Below are 12,836 nucleotides of genomic sequence, written 5' to 3' on the forward strand. Positions count from 1 at the left end.
TCGACGTTCTTATCGACGGCCACAGCGTCACAGCCCTCGTCGACACCGGAGCCGACTATTCTGTCATCAGTGAACCGTTCGCCACGAAGCTGAAGAAAGTTAGGACAGCCTGGGAAGGCCCCGAAATCCGGACAGCTGGAGGTCACCTCGTAACCCCGGAGGGAATCTGCACAGCGAGACTCACCATCAACAGCCGGATTTATCCCGCGAACTTCGTAGTCCTGCAGCGTTGCTCGAGAGATGTCATCCTTGGTATGGACTACTTAGGCCTTCATGGTGCAATCATCGACATGAGGTCTAAGTCGATAACACTGTCCATGGAAAAGGCACTACCGCCGCACACTCCGCCAAGAAAGCACGCCTTGAATGTGCTGGAAGACCAGGTCACCATTCCCCCTCGCTCCAGCGTCATCATTTCCGTCGGCACTCTGAAATCAGCTGACCTGGAAGGCGTTGTTGAAGGCGTCCAGCACCACTTGATTAACCGCAAGATTTGCGTCGCAAGAGGAGTAGCAGAGCTGCGGGCAGGGAAAGCAACAGTTATGCTCACGAATTTCAGCAACGAGTACAAGCACGTGAGCAAAGGCACGACGGTCGCCTACATCGAAGAAATCGTAGAAGCCAGCAATGCTTTCGGCCTCACCGATTCTCCCGAGCCTACTCCGACGAATAAAGCGCCGCAACCAGCATTCGACATCAATTCCAGCCTTCAGAAGCACAAACAAGAACAGCTCAAAATCCTGCTCTTGCAATACAAGGACTGCTTTTCGTCGTCGTCAAGAATTCGGCAGACTCCCGTGGCAAAACATCGCATCATAACAGAGGAAAGCCCCAGGCCACTCCGTCAGAGCCCCTACAGAGTTTCGACGCGAGAACGCGAGGCCGTGAAGAAACAGGTCGACGAAATGCTACGCGACGACATCATCCAGCCGTCGAAGAGTCCGTGGGCATCCCCGGTGGTGCTAGTGAAGAAGAAGCGGGCGTGGCAATATTGCTTAAGTCAACACGATTCCTTGCCCGACCGGGAACCTGTATAGGCTGTTTTTGCGAAGGAGTTTCAAGCACCAGCGTGGGTCTGTGGTAGAAGATTTGACTGCCACGCAGAAGACCCGCGTTCAAATCCCATCCTTCCCTATAAATATTTTTCTGAATTCATGTTTTCACATTTCTCGCGGCCGCGATTACGGACACCATTTGGGGCGGCGGCGTATAACTGCGAGGCCAAAATCGGCTCTTATTGTGATCTCATAACAAGTGTAATACATAACGGCCTCAAACATCATCGCTGTCACAAGATACACGGCCGAAAGCACAGAGTGGCTGCTTCCCAATGGCTAGGTAGGTGGTGAGTGGAAGTAAAGCATGGCAGCCACCACCGGTGGTATCTGTCGCCCAGTTTTGCACCATCGCTTGATATTAAAAAGCGAGGTTGAGGGCATGGAGCCTTGCCCGCTGTTAACGCTACTGCTTGGTTGATGATGATAATCATTAAGAGTGGTCGACGTTTCTAAAATTTTTTTTCTCGTTTCATTATTTTCTTATTTCGCGCGATAGCAGTTACGGACACCGGTGGCGGCGGCAGCGGTCAACTACCCACCGCCTTTGTGATCTGATGACAGGTCTGGATGCAAAAAAAATAATAATAATCGAACAAACGGCAACACATGAAAACAGTGATCTGAAAAGACAAAATAGAATATTTTGAGCCGTCATAAACTGATCTACAAAAATAAACTTAGTGACTTACGAAACTGTCATGCCAAATAGGTATAGAACGCGGTAAAAAAGGGCGCCAGCATGAAGGCAGCTAAAAGAAAAGCCTGCATGGAAGGTACTGTATTGAATGCCGCCAAAGTTAATCAAGGAAATATTCTACACAATTCTATTGACATAGTTAAGGTGGTTGAGGACTTGTACTCAAACCTCAGAATTACTGCACTATAATCAAAATGCACAAATAACTCCCCCCATTCTTTCCTTCGCTTCATTTTCTATTAAATTTCTGTGGTTATGTCTAACAATGAAAGGAGCCCTTCGATCCATTTCCTATGTTTCTCTTTTGCATGACGGAAACGCGTTTTTCATTTTATTTTGTCGCACGAAAGGCTACTACGTTGGGATTAAGCTCAAACGAAGAACCGAATAATTTCTAAATAACCGGAAAAAGCGTCGCGTATACCATCCATCTCATTATCTTCCTCGCACGGGCATTTTTTTTTTCACATAGCTGAAGCCCTCGTGAAGAAGTAATCACGCTAGAGTTCATAGACAATAAGAATCCTTTCGGGGTGAAACAGTTCAACGCGAGAGATTTGCTCATCAACGCTTCTTGATCATGCATCGTTAGGAGCATTTATAACGAACGGGACCGTTAGTCTTCTGCCATGCCCATCGCTCCCGAGGCAAATTATGATGTCGTTAGCGCGAAAAACACACACACACACATCAGTGCGCCTTAAGAACTTCACTGCTAATCATTTATTTTCTCAGAAGCAGTTTCTTTTTTTTCTTGATGCGCTATTAGATTGTGTTCCTCTTACCATCATCAACTTGTTTGTTACTTATCTTCGTCGTCTACGGATGACTGCTTTTACTATCTCGCTTGCGTCCATGATTTGGTGCTTTAGAATAAGCCGCTTATCTCGGTAACGTATACGGCGGGTGAAGCCATTAAAAAGGCGGCTAACGGTCCTCTTTTTTATTTCTTTTCTGACGGGAAGCGCTGCAGGGACTGAACGAGTGTCTCGCGTTTAAAGGAGAATCAGGCCTGCCTATCTCTCTATCCAATGGTGAAATATGTCATTGCCGTCCTCCGCTGAGGTCGTCTCTCACTTCTTATGGGATTTCGGGCATCAAAGATAACCGGGGCACGTTCAGCTATGCGATACCCTATAGACTAGAAGGCTGCAGACTAGGACGTCGCTACTTTAACTTTACGAGCGTAAATCGAAAAAAAAATCACAGCATATCCACGGAGTGAATGATGATGAGTGGGCGAAGCTGCGGAGGTTCATCGGTAAACCGTGAATCTTCCGTGAATTCTGCCCAGTACATCATCACCGACGTGAGATCGGGCGCGTTTATACTAAAGGTTCGATGAGTTATGACGACTTGCAGCTCACTTTAATTTTACATGTACGCTGTGAATTTTCATTGTTTAGAAAACCATTGCTTAGAAAACATCTGGCGTCTTTCGTTAAGCAGCTGGCGTCTTTTCGTTTTGCTTTAGAAACATCTGGCGTTCTTTCGTTTTGCTTTTACAAAACATCTGGCGTCTTTTGTTGGTTTATTTCATCAATCAACGGCGTTTTGAACAAAATTTTTATTGTTTAATCACGCACAGGAGAAATCTCACCAGGCACTACCTTGGAGGTAAAGAATGGCTGCTAATGGGAATGAGAGACAGAAGAAGTCGGCTTTTAGCTAACGCTGCGAATTTTTTATTGTTCAACAACGCACAGGAAAAATCTCCCACCGGCACCACCTTGCAGGTCAAAGCGTAAGACTGGTTACATACTACGGTACGAGGGACGAACGGGTGCCGCGATAGGAGCTTCGCCCCTAAAAAATCCAGCGATGTCGGGCCTCGCGCCTGTTAGAATCCGGATGTTTACGACGGTCTCTCGAACCGGGGACCTCATTTTTTTAAAACGGTGGGACGTTAGATCTGCGCCACGCCTTCACGGAAACTTAAATTGATCGTGAGAAACAAGTTATTCTACGGATTCTTATTCGCTTGGTTCTCACAAGAAATGAGTACACCTGGGACATTCACTAGCGTATAAAAAGCAAACAAATATTTGAGATTTGGTGAGCGCACTTGGCGCAGCAATTCAGACAGGTGGAGAAGCATATTGCTTATTGCAAAGCAAGAGAGAGGGGGGGGGGTTATAAAGTCAGCTGCAAGAGAAGGTAGTGAGGCTCCAAGTTCAGAGGAGAGGAAATTATTTTCAGCCAAATTGGAAGGTAAAAAAAATCACAGCATATCCACGGAGTGAATGATGATGAGTGGGCGAAGCTGCGGAGATTCATCGGTAAACCGTGAATCTTCCGTGAATTCTGCCCAGTGCATCATCACCGACGTGAGATCGGGCGCGTTTATAGTAAAGGTTCGAGAGTTATGACGACTTGCAGCGCACTTTAATTTTACATGTACGCTGTGAGTTTCATTGTTTAGAAAACCATTGCTTAGAAAACATCTGGCGTCTTCGTTAAGCAGCTGGCGTCTTTTCGTTTTGCTTTAGAAACATCTGGCGTTCTTTCGTTTTGCTTTTACAAAACATCTGGCGTCTTTGTTGGTTTATTTCATCAATCAACGGCGTTTTGAACAAAATTTTTATTGTTTAATCACGCACAGGAGAAATCTCACCAGGCACTACCTTGGAGGTAAAGAATGGCTGCTAATGGGAATGAGAGACAGAAGAAGTCGGCTTTTAGCTAACGCTGCGAATTTTTTATTGTTCAACAACGCACAGGAAAAATCTCCCACCGGCACCACCTTGCAGGTCAAAGCGTAAGACTGGTTACATACTACGGTACGAGGGACGAACGGGTGCCGCGATAGGAGCTTCGCCCCTAAAAATCCAGCGATGTCGGGCCTCGCGCCCTGTTATATCCGGATGTTTACGACGGTCTCTCGAACCGGGGACCTCATTTTTTTAAAACGGTGGGACGTTAGATCTGCGCCACGCCTTCACGGAAACTTAAATTGATCGTGAGAAACAAGTTATCATTCTACGGATTCTTATTCGCTTGGTTCTCACAAGAAATGAGTACACCTGGGACATTCACTAGCGTATAAAAGCAAACAAATATTTGAGATTTGGTGAGCGCACTTGGCGCAGCAATTCAGACAGGTGGGGAAGCATATTGCTTATTGCAAAGCAAGAGAGAGGGGGGGGGGGTTATAAAGTCAGCTGTAAGAGAAGGTAGTGAGGCTCCAAGTTCAGAGGAGAGGAAATTATTTTCAGCCAAATTGGAAGGTAAAAAAAATCACAGCATATCCACGGAGTGAATGATGATGAGTGGGCGAAGCTGCGGAGGTTCATCGGTAAACCGTGAATCTTCCGTGAATTCTGCCCAGTACATCATCACCGACGTGAGATCGGGCGCGTTTATACTAAAGGTTCGATGACTTATGACGACTTGCAGCGCACTTTAATTTTACATGTACGCTGTGAATTTTCATTGTTTAGAAAACCATTGCTTAGAAACATCTGGCGTCTTTCGTTAAGCAGTTGGCGTCTTGTCGTTTGCTTTAGAACATCTGGCGTTCTTTCGTTTTGCTTTTACAAACACATCTGGCGTCTTTTGTTGGTTTATTTCATCAATCAACGGCGTTTTGAACAAAATTTTTATTGTTTAATCACGCACAGGAGAAATCTCACCAGGCACTACCTTGGAGGTAAAGAATGGCTGCTAATGGGAATGAGAGACAGAAGAAGTCGGCTTTTAGCTAACGCTGCGAATTTTTTATTGCTCAACAACGCACAGGAAAAATCTCCCACCGGCACCACCTTGCAGGTCAAAGCGTAAGACTGGTTACATACTACGCTACGAGGGACGAACGGGTGCCGCTATAAGGAGCTTCGCCCCTAAAAAGGAAGCTAGACTGTCCATGTACGCTACGGTTATATGGTAACCTGGAGCCCACAGGCAAACGTGTAGAGGAACTTCAAAGCTTGTAATAAAGAGGCCTTACTGGCCGTCATGCACTCATGATGTCACAGGGAGTCACATGCGACTCACCGGTACACAAAACCGCCAGCACCACTACCAGCGATACTTACCAACCCTCACCAGCAGCTGGTCGATATTTCCGGAGCCCGCCACTACGGCGTCTTTTATAATTATATTGTGGTTTTGGGGCGTAAAAACCCCCACAATTGTTATAATTATCGCGGCGAAAGCCTTATCTGCCTTATCAAACGCAGAAATTTACTGGAGGCGTCGGCCTTCGGTGTCGGCGGCGTCAGCACAAGGGACGCAAATAATCAGCATCACGTTATAACGTCCCCAATGACGTTATCATGACGTCACAGATCGCCGGAAATTATGCGACGCCATGATAACGTCCCAGAAAGTGACTTAACATGATGGCGGACGTCATCACATGACATCGTCGCTTAGTCAAAGGTGGCTCGATCAGAGAGACAAGGCAAAACCGCTGAAGTGCAGAAATCTTGCAATGCCTCTGATCCTGGAGGCAGTGCAAAACCACGTTATGTGCAGAAAGCTTTCGGAGGGGCCGAGGAAAGGGCACTACATCGACTGAGAAGAAATTCATACGGTCCCTTATCCTTTCACCTAAGACGATTGGAAGGCGAGCGCGCCACGTTCTGAATTCTTTTTCTTACCTGTCGATGTATTGAATATCTCCGAGAAACTTCGAGAAACTTCTGCGCCTAACGTGGTTTTCTTACTGCGTCAAGCATCGGAGGCATGCAAGATTTCTGCACCTCAGCTGGCTATGCCCTGCCTCCGGGATCGGCCCCCCTTTGACCAAGCGAAGACGTCATGGGGTGGCGTCACCGTTCGACGTCATGTTATGTGACGTCACAGTGACATCACGATGACTGTGACGTCATCGTGACCGCCCGAATTTTGGCAATCCGTGATGTCATGATGACGTCATATGGTGACGTCATCACATGATGTTGATTTTTTGCGTCAGTCGCGTTGACGCCACCGGCGCCCACGGTCAATTTACGCGTTTTAGTATTTTTTGGTCAAGTTACGCGTTTTTTTTTTTCAAGGCTTTCGCCCTAAAAAAGCACGACGATGGTGTTTGCCTTCGATTAGTCTCAGGCGAATGGTTAAGGAACACTGTATGTGTGTGTTTTTAAATGCGAAGCATTTCTTAGCGAACTTCTGCGACTTTGAGCGTATCTATCTATCTATCTATCTATCTATCTATCTATCTATCTATCTATCTATCTATCTATCTATCTATCTATCTATCTATCTATCTATCTATCTATCTATCTATCTATCTATCTATCTATCTAGCCGCCTACGACTTTGTGCTCTCCTGGCCGTTTCGTTAATCGGATGTATACCAAAATTGGTGTGTCATAACATGGCCTTATTACGAACATAAATGAAAATCATGACACGCATATCATGAAAATCATGACACGCATATCATGAAAATCATGACACGCATGTCATGAACAGCATGATTTACATTCCACGACCTTGGGCTCTTGCGGCCGTTCCGTTAATTTCATATACACCAAAATTGGTACGGCGTGACAAGAATTGGTCCTAACATGCAAATCATGACGCGCATGTCATGTGCAGCATGATTTACATGACATGGTCTCTGGGCGCTCTCGGCCGTTTAAATGAAGGGATGTATACGAAAACTGGTATGACGAGACATTTCTGTATGACGAACATAACTGACACGTGGTAACATGAAAATCATGACATGCATGTCATGTATGACATGATTTACATGCCACGCTCATGGCACACTCGCGGTCGTTTCGCTAGATTGATATACACCAAAATTGGTATTGAGCTATGTGACTGTATGAAGAACATGAATAACAGGTCATAGCATGAAAACCATGACATCTATGACATGTATGTCGTGATTTACATGCTTACTCATGGTGCACTGGCGGCCGTTTCGCTTGCATGATATACACCAAAATTGGTATTGCGCGACACGACCGTATGACGAACGTAAGTGAGAGGTGGTAACATGAAACTCATGACGTGCAAGTCATGTACAACCTGATTTACATGCTACGCTCATGGTGCGCTAGCGGCCGTTTCAGTAGATTGATATACACCAACATTGGTATTGCGCGAAGTGACTGTATGAACATGAATAACAGTTGGTAAGATGAAAACCATGACATGCATGTCATGTATGTCATAATTTACATGCCACGCTCATGATGTATTCGCGGCCGCTTCGCTAGCTTGATGTACACCAAAATTGGTATTGCGCGCAAGGACTGTATAACGAACGTAAATGAGACGTGGTAACATGAAAATCATGACATGCATGACATGTACGACATGATTTACATGTTATGCTCATGGCGCACTCGTGGCCGTTTCGCTTGCTTGATATCCACCAAAATTGGTTTTGTGCTACGCGACTGTATGAAGAACATGAATAACAGGTGCTGGCATGAAAATCATGACATCTATGACATGTATGTCATGATTTACATGCTTCCTCATGATGAGGTTGCGGCCGTTTCGCTTGCATGATATACACCAAAATTGGTATTGCGCGACACGACCGTATGACGAACGTAAGTGAGAGGTGGTAACATGAAAATCATGACAAGTCATGTACAACCTGATTTACATGCCACGCTCATGGTACCCTAGCGGCCGTTTCAGTAGATTGATATACACCAAAATTGGTATTGCGTGAAATGACTGTATGAAGAACATGAATAGCAGTTGGTAAGATGAAAACATGACATGCATATCATGCATGTCATGATTTACATGCCACGCTCATGATGCATTCGCGGCCGCTTCGCTAGCTTGATGTACACCAAAATTGGTATTGCGCGCAGCGGCTGTATGACGAACGTAAATGAGACATGGTAACATGAAAATCATGACATGCATTACATGCACGACATGATTTACATGTCATGGTCATGGCGCATTCGTGGCCGTTTCGCTTGCATGATATACACCAAAATTGGTATTGCGCGACGCGACTGCATTTCGAACGTAAATGAGAGGTGGTAACATGGAAACATGACATGCGGGTCATGTACGACATGATTTTCAAGCCACACTCATGATACATTCGCGGCCGTTTTCCTTGCTTGATATATACCAAAATTGGTATTGCGCGACGCGACTGTATGACGAACATGAATAACAGGTGGTAACATGAAAACCGTGACATGATGTCATGTATGTCATGATTTACATGCCGCGCTCATGGTGCATTCGCGGCCGTTTCGCTAGCTTGATGTACACCATGGTATTGCGCGAGGCGACTATATGACGAACATAAATGAAAGGTCATCATCATCATCATCAGCCTGTCTACGCCCACTGCAGGGCAAAGGCCTCTCCCATGTTCCGCCAATCAACCCGGTCCTGTGCTTTCTGTTGCCACGTTATACCTACAAACTTCTTAATCTCATCTACCCACCTAATTTTCTGTCTTCCCCTCACGCGTTTGCCCTCTCTTGGAATCCAGTCAGTTACCCTTAATGACCACCGGTTATCCTGCCGACGTGCTACGTGGCCGGCCCACATCCATTTCTTCTTCTTAATTTCAACTATGATATCCTTAACCCCCGTTTGTTCCCTGACCCACTCTGCTCTCTTCCTGTCTCTTAAGGTTACACCTATCATTTTCCTTTCCATCGCTCGCTGCGTCGTCCTCAATTTAAGTTGAACCCTCTTTGTAAGTCTCCAGGTTTCTGCTCCGTAGGTAAGTACCGGTAAGATGCAGCTGTTATATACCTTCCTCTTGAGAGATAGTGGTAGACTACCATTCATGATTTGATAATGCTTGCCAAATGAGCCCCATCCCATCCTTATTCTTCTAGTTATTTCACTCTCATGGTCCGGCTCCGCGGTTACTACCTGTCCTAAGTAGACGTACTCCTTTACAACTTCCAGCGTCTCGCCACCTATCGCGAAGCGCTGTTCTCTGCCAAGATTGTTCCACATTACTTTAGTTTTATGCATATTAATTTTCAGACCTACTCTTCTACTTTCCGTATCCAGTTCAGTAATCATGAGCTGTAATTCGTCTCCCGCGTTACTCATCAATGCAATGTCATCAGCGAATCGCAGGTTACTGAGATACTCTCCATTAACTCTTATCCCTAATTCTTCCCAATCTAGGGCCCTGAAAACCTCCTGTAAACACGCGGTGAATAGCATTGGAGAGATCGTGTCTCCCTGTCGTACGCCCTTCTTTATTGGGATTCTGTCGCTTTCTTTATGAAGGACTATAGTGGCTGTGGATGCGCTGTAGATTTCTTCCATTATGTTTATATAGGCTTCGTCGATGCCCTGATTCCGCAGTGCTTGCATGACTGCTGATGTCTCCACCGAATCAAATGCCTTCTCGTAATCTATGAAGGCTATGTATAGGGGTTGGTTGTATTCCGCGCATTTCTCTATCACCTGATTGATAGTATGAATATGGTCTATTGTTGAGAAGCCTGTACGAAATCCTGCCTGGTCCCTTGGTTGATTAAACTCTAATGTCGTATTAATTCTGTTAGCAATTACTTTTGTGAATAGCTTGTAGACAACGGACAGTAAGCTGATGGGCCTGTAATTTTTCAGGTCCTTGACGTCCCCTTTCTTATGGATCAAGATGATGTTGGCATTCTTCCAAGATTCTGGTATCCTCCCTGTCGAGAGACACTTCGTATACAGGGTGGCCAGTTTCTCTAACATGCGTAGTGGCCAGTTTCTCTAGCGATGGCGTAGTGGGTAGAACATCAGCTTCGCATGCAAGAGGTCCGTGGTTCGAATCCCGGTGCCGGACAATTCCCAACCGGATAAAAAAAAAATCCGCGTGATGATGGAATTGTGTAAAAGGCCTGGGGTGCAGCCTCACTGGAGACCACAGCCAGCAATGCGCTCCCTCACCAGAGCAGGATTGGCCACCCTGGTGTAGTACTTGGCCACTACCTCCCACATGAATACACCAAATGAAAGGTGTTAACATGAAAATCATGACATGCATGTCATGTATGGCATAATTTACATGCTATACTCGTGGTGCACTCGCGGCCATTTCGCTCGTTTGATATACGCCAAAATTGATATTGCGCGATGTGACTGTACGACGAACATAAATGAGAGGTCTTAACATGCGAATCATGTTATGCATGTCATGTACGGTATGATTTACATGCCACTGTTATGGTGTGCTTCCGGCCGTTTCGTTAACTGGATATATACTAAAATTGGTATGGCACGACACGAGTGCGTGATGAAGATAAGCGACAGGTCGTGCATTGTATATACCAGAATATGCGTTTGATTGGCATGATGTATACAAGATTGTGCATGCATGCGTGCATGGCAAACATGCGATATATGGTGGACTAGATGCCATGGCATGAATGATTTCATTTGGCTCAAAGACAAACAAGGCGATGTATGCAGCTCTTTGCTGGCTGCTTCGCATTACATCGATTCCCACAGTGCGTGGGATCTGCCGATTTTTTTTATATAGATCACGACGAAGCATTGTTTGGTGCTATGTAATAATGATAAACTAAACTTCTTACGTGGTTTGGCCAGCGTGGAGATCAAAGTACAAGCAAAACTAAGCTGAGATGGTAATCAGATTTTGTCCGGGGCGTGCGACGCATCGCGATCGGTTTCTGCGAATGAAGCCTATCGAATGAAGCGTTCTGCTCGGAATAGGATACAGCTGTTCGCGGCAGATCTGGCAACCCGTAATCGATCTCGGAAGAAACCTTCTCAGCTATGGACTCTTCTTTTTTATCATTTTCTTACTTCCTTTGCTCTAACGAAGTGGTATATCTAGGAAAAATAATGATGTAGTGAGATTGTGAAAAGACGCACCATGATCTCATTTAGCACTGTCTAGCTCGACTTCAATCGCTCAGGTTCTGGCTGTGGGAAGGATCCGGTACAGAGAGAAAAAAGAAAAAAGATATAAAAAGACGGAGATAATGAAAGAGTGTTCATAAGAAGGAAGCAGATGGGGCGAAGTGAGCTAATGCGCTTAGGCCTGCAACTCTGCAAATTGGGAAAAGTAAAAGAGGGCGAAAATGTGACTATAGTCACTCGTCTAGTCACCATTACTGGTGATAACTTGATCAGTGACTGAAGACTTCATCATTACTGCTAAATAAGGGATCATATTCGCTCTTTAGTCATCATCGTACTTTCAAGAATTATGATGGAGACAGGATGTGTTGATGCGAACTTAAAATCACAAATAACACAGTTCTTTACCTCTAGCCTAGTATGCAGTCCAGTACTCTTGACAAAGTCCATAACTTCCACTACAGCAGTGTTTTAAACTGTATGGTCAGACTTTACGAACGAAAGAGCACTTTCAGTTAGTGTTTGCACCCCGATGCCTCCTGGTGTAGAAGCAAGTGCCTTCCGTTATGACGGGTAGAGAGGACATTCGCAGAATAGACGTAATAACGCCTCATACACTCTAAGAAAAAAGAGAGTCAAAAGAGGGTCATTGAACCGTGACTCTCTTCGGGTGTCCATTTGACCCCTTTTGGAAGGTACAGGCAGAGAAAAAGGAGTTAGCATTTCGAAAGGAGTCACTGGACCCTCCTGAAGCGCGTTTCGATAGAGCCGCCGTATACGCCATACATATCGCGCGCTTGCCCTTTGGCGCCGTTGTGGTGCCTTGCTCGCTGACGCAGACGGGGTTGGCGCCGGGGTGGCGCACCGCTCTCCTCTCTCAGTCGCCTCAGCCTCTTAGTCTCCTCGTTTATTGGAATGCGTTGCGTGGATGCGTTGGCTTGCGCGTCTTCGGCGGTGTTGACGCCGGCTCCGTGCACGAGGTGACGCTTGGAGGGCGGAATAGTCATGGAGCTGCGGACACCGACAACGGGCGCCAGTTAACGGTGAGTGTACTGCTTTCGTAGGTACTAATTATACAGCTTTGGCTGGGCGTCCGCGGCAGCCTTGCTGAAGTTATCTGCCAGCCATTTCCAACAGCAGCCTGCGTCCGCGGGGCTGTTGCGGATGCCCAACTAAAGCTGTCAGTTAACGAGTTACCACCGTTATGCGCGTTGCTGTACAAGCTCCCATAAATTGAGCTATGCAAACAATTATCGAGGGTCATTTCTTGCTGATCGCACGTTGTGTCTGCA

The sequence above is a fragment of the Rhipicephalus sanguineus genome, chromosome 10 (assembly GCF_013339695.2).
Source record: "Rhipicephalus sanguineus isolate Rsan-2018 chromosome 10, BIME_Rsan_1.4, whole genome shotgun sequence".
In the NCBI taxonomy this organism is placed as follows: domain Eukaryota; kingdom Metazoa; phylum Arthropoda; class Arachnida; order Ixodida; family Ixodidae; genus Rhipicephalus; species Rhipicephalus sanguineus.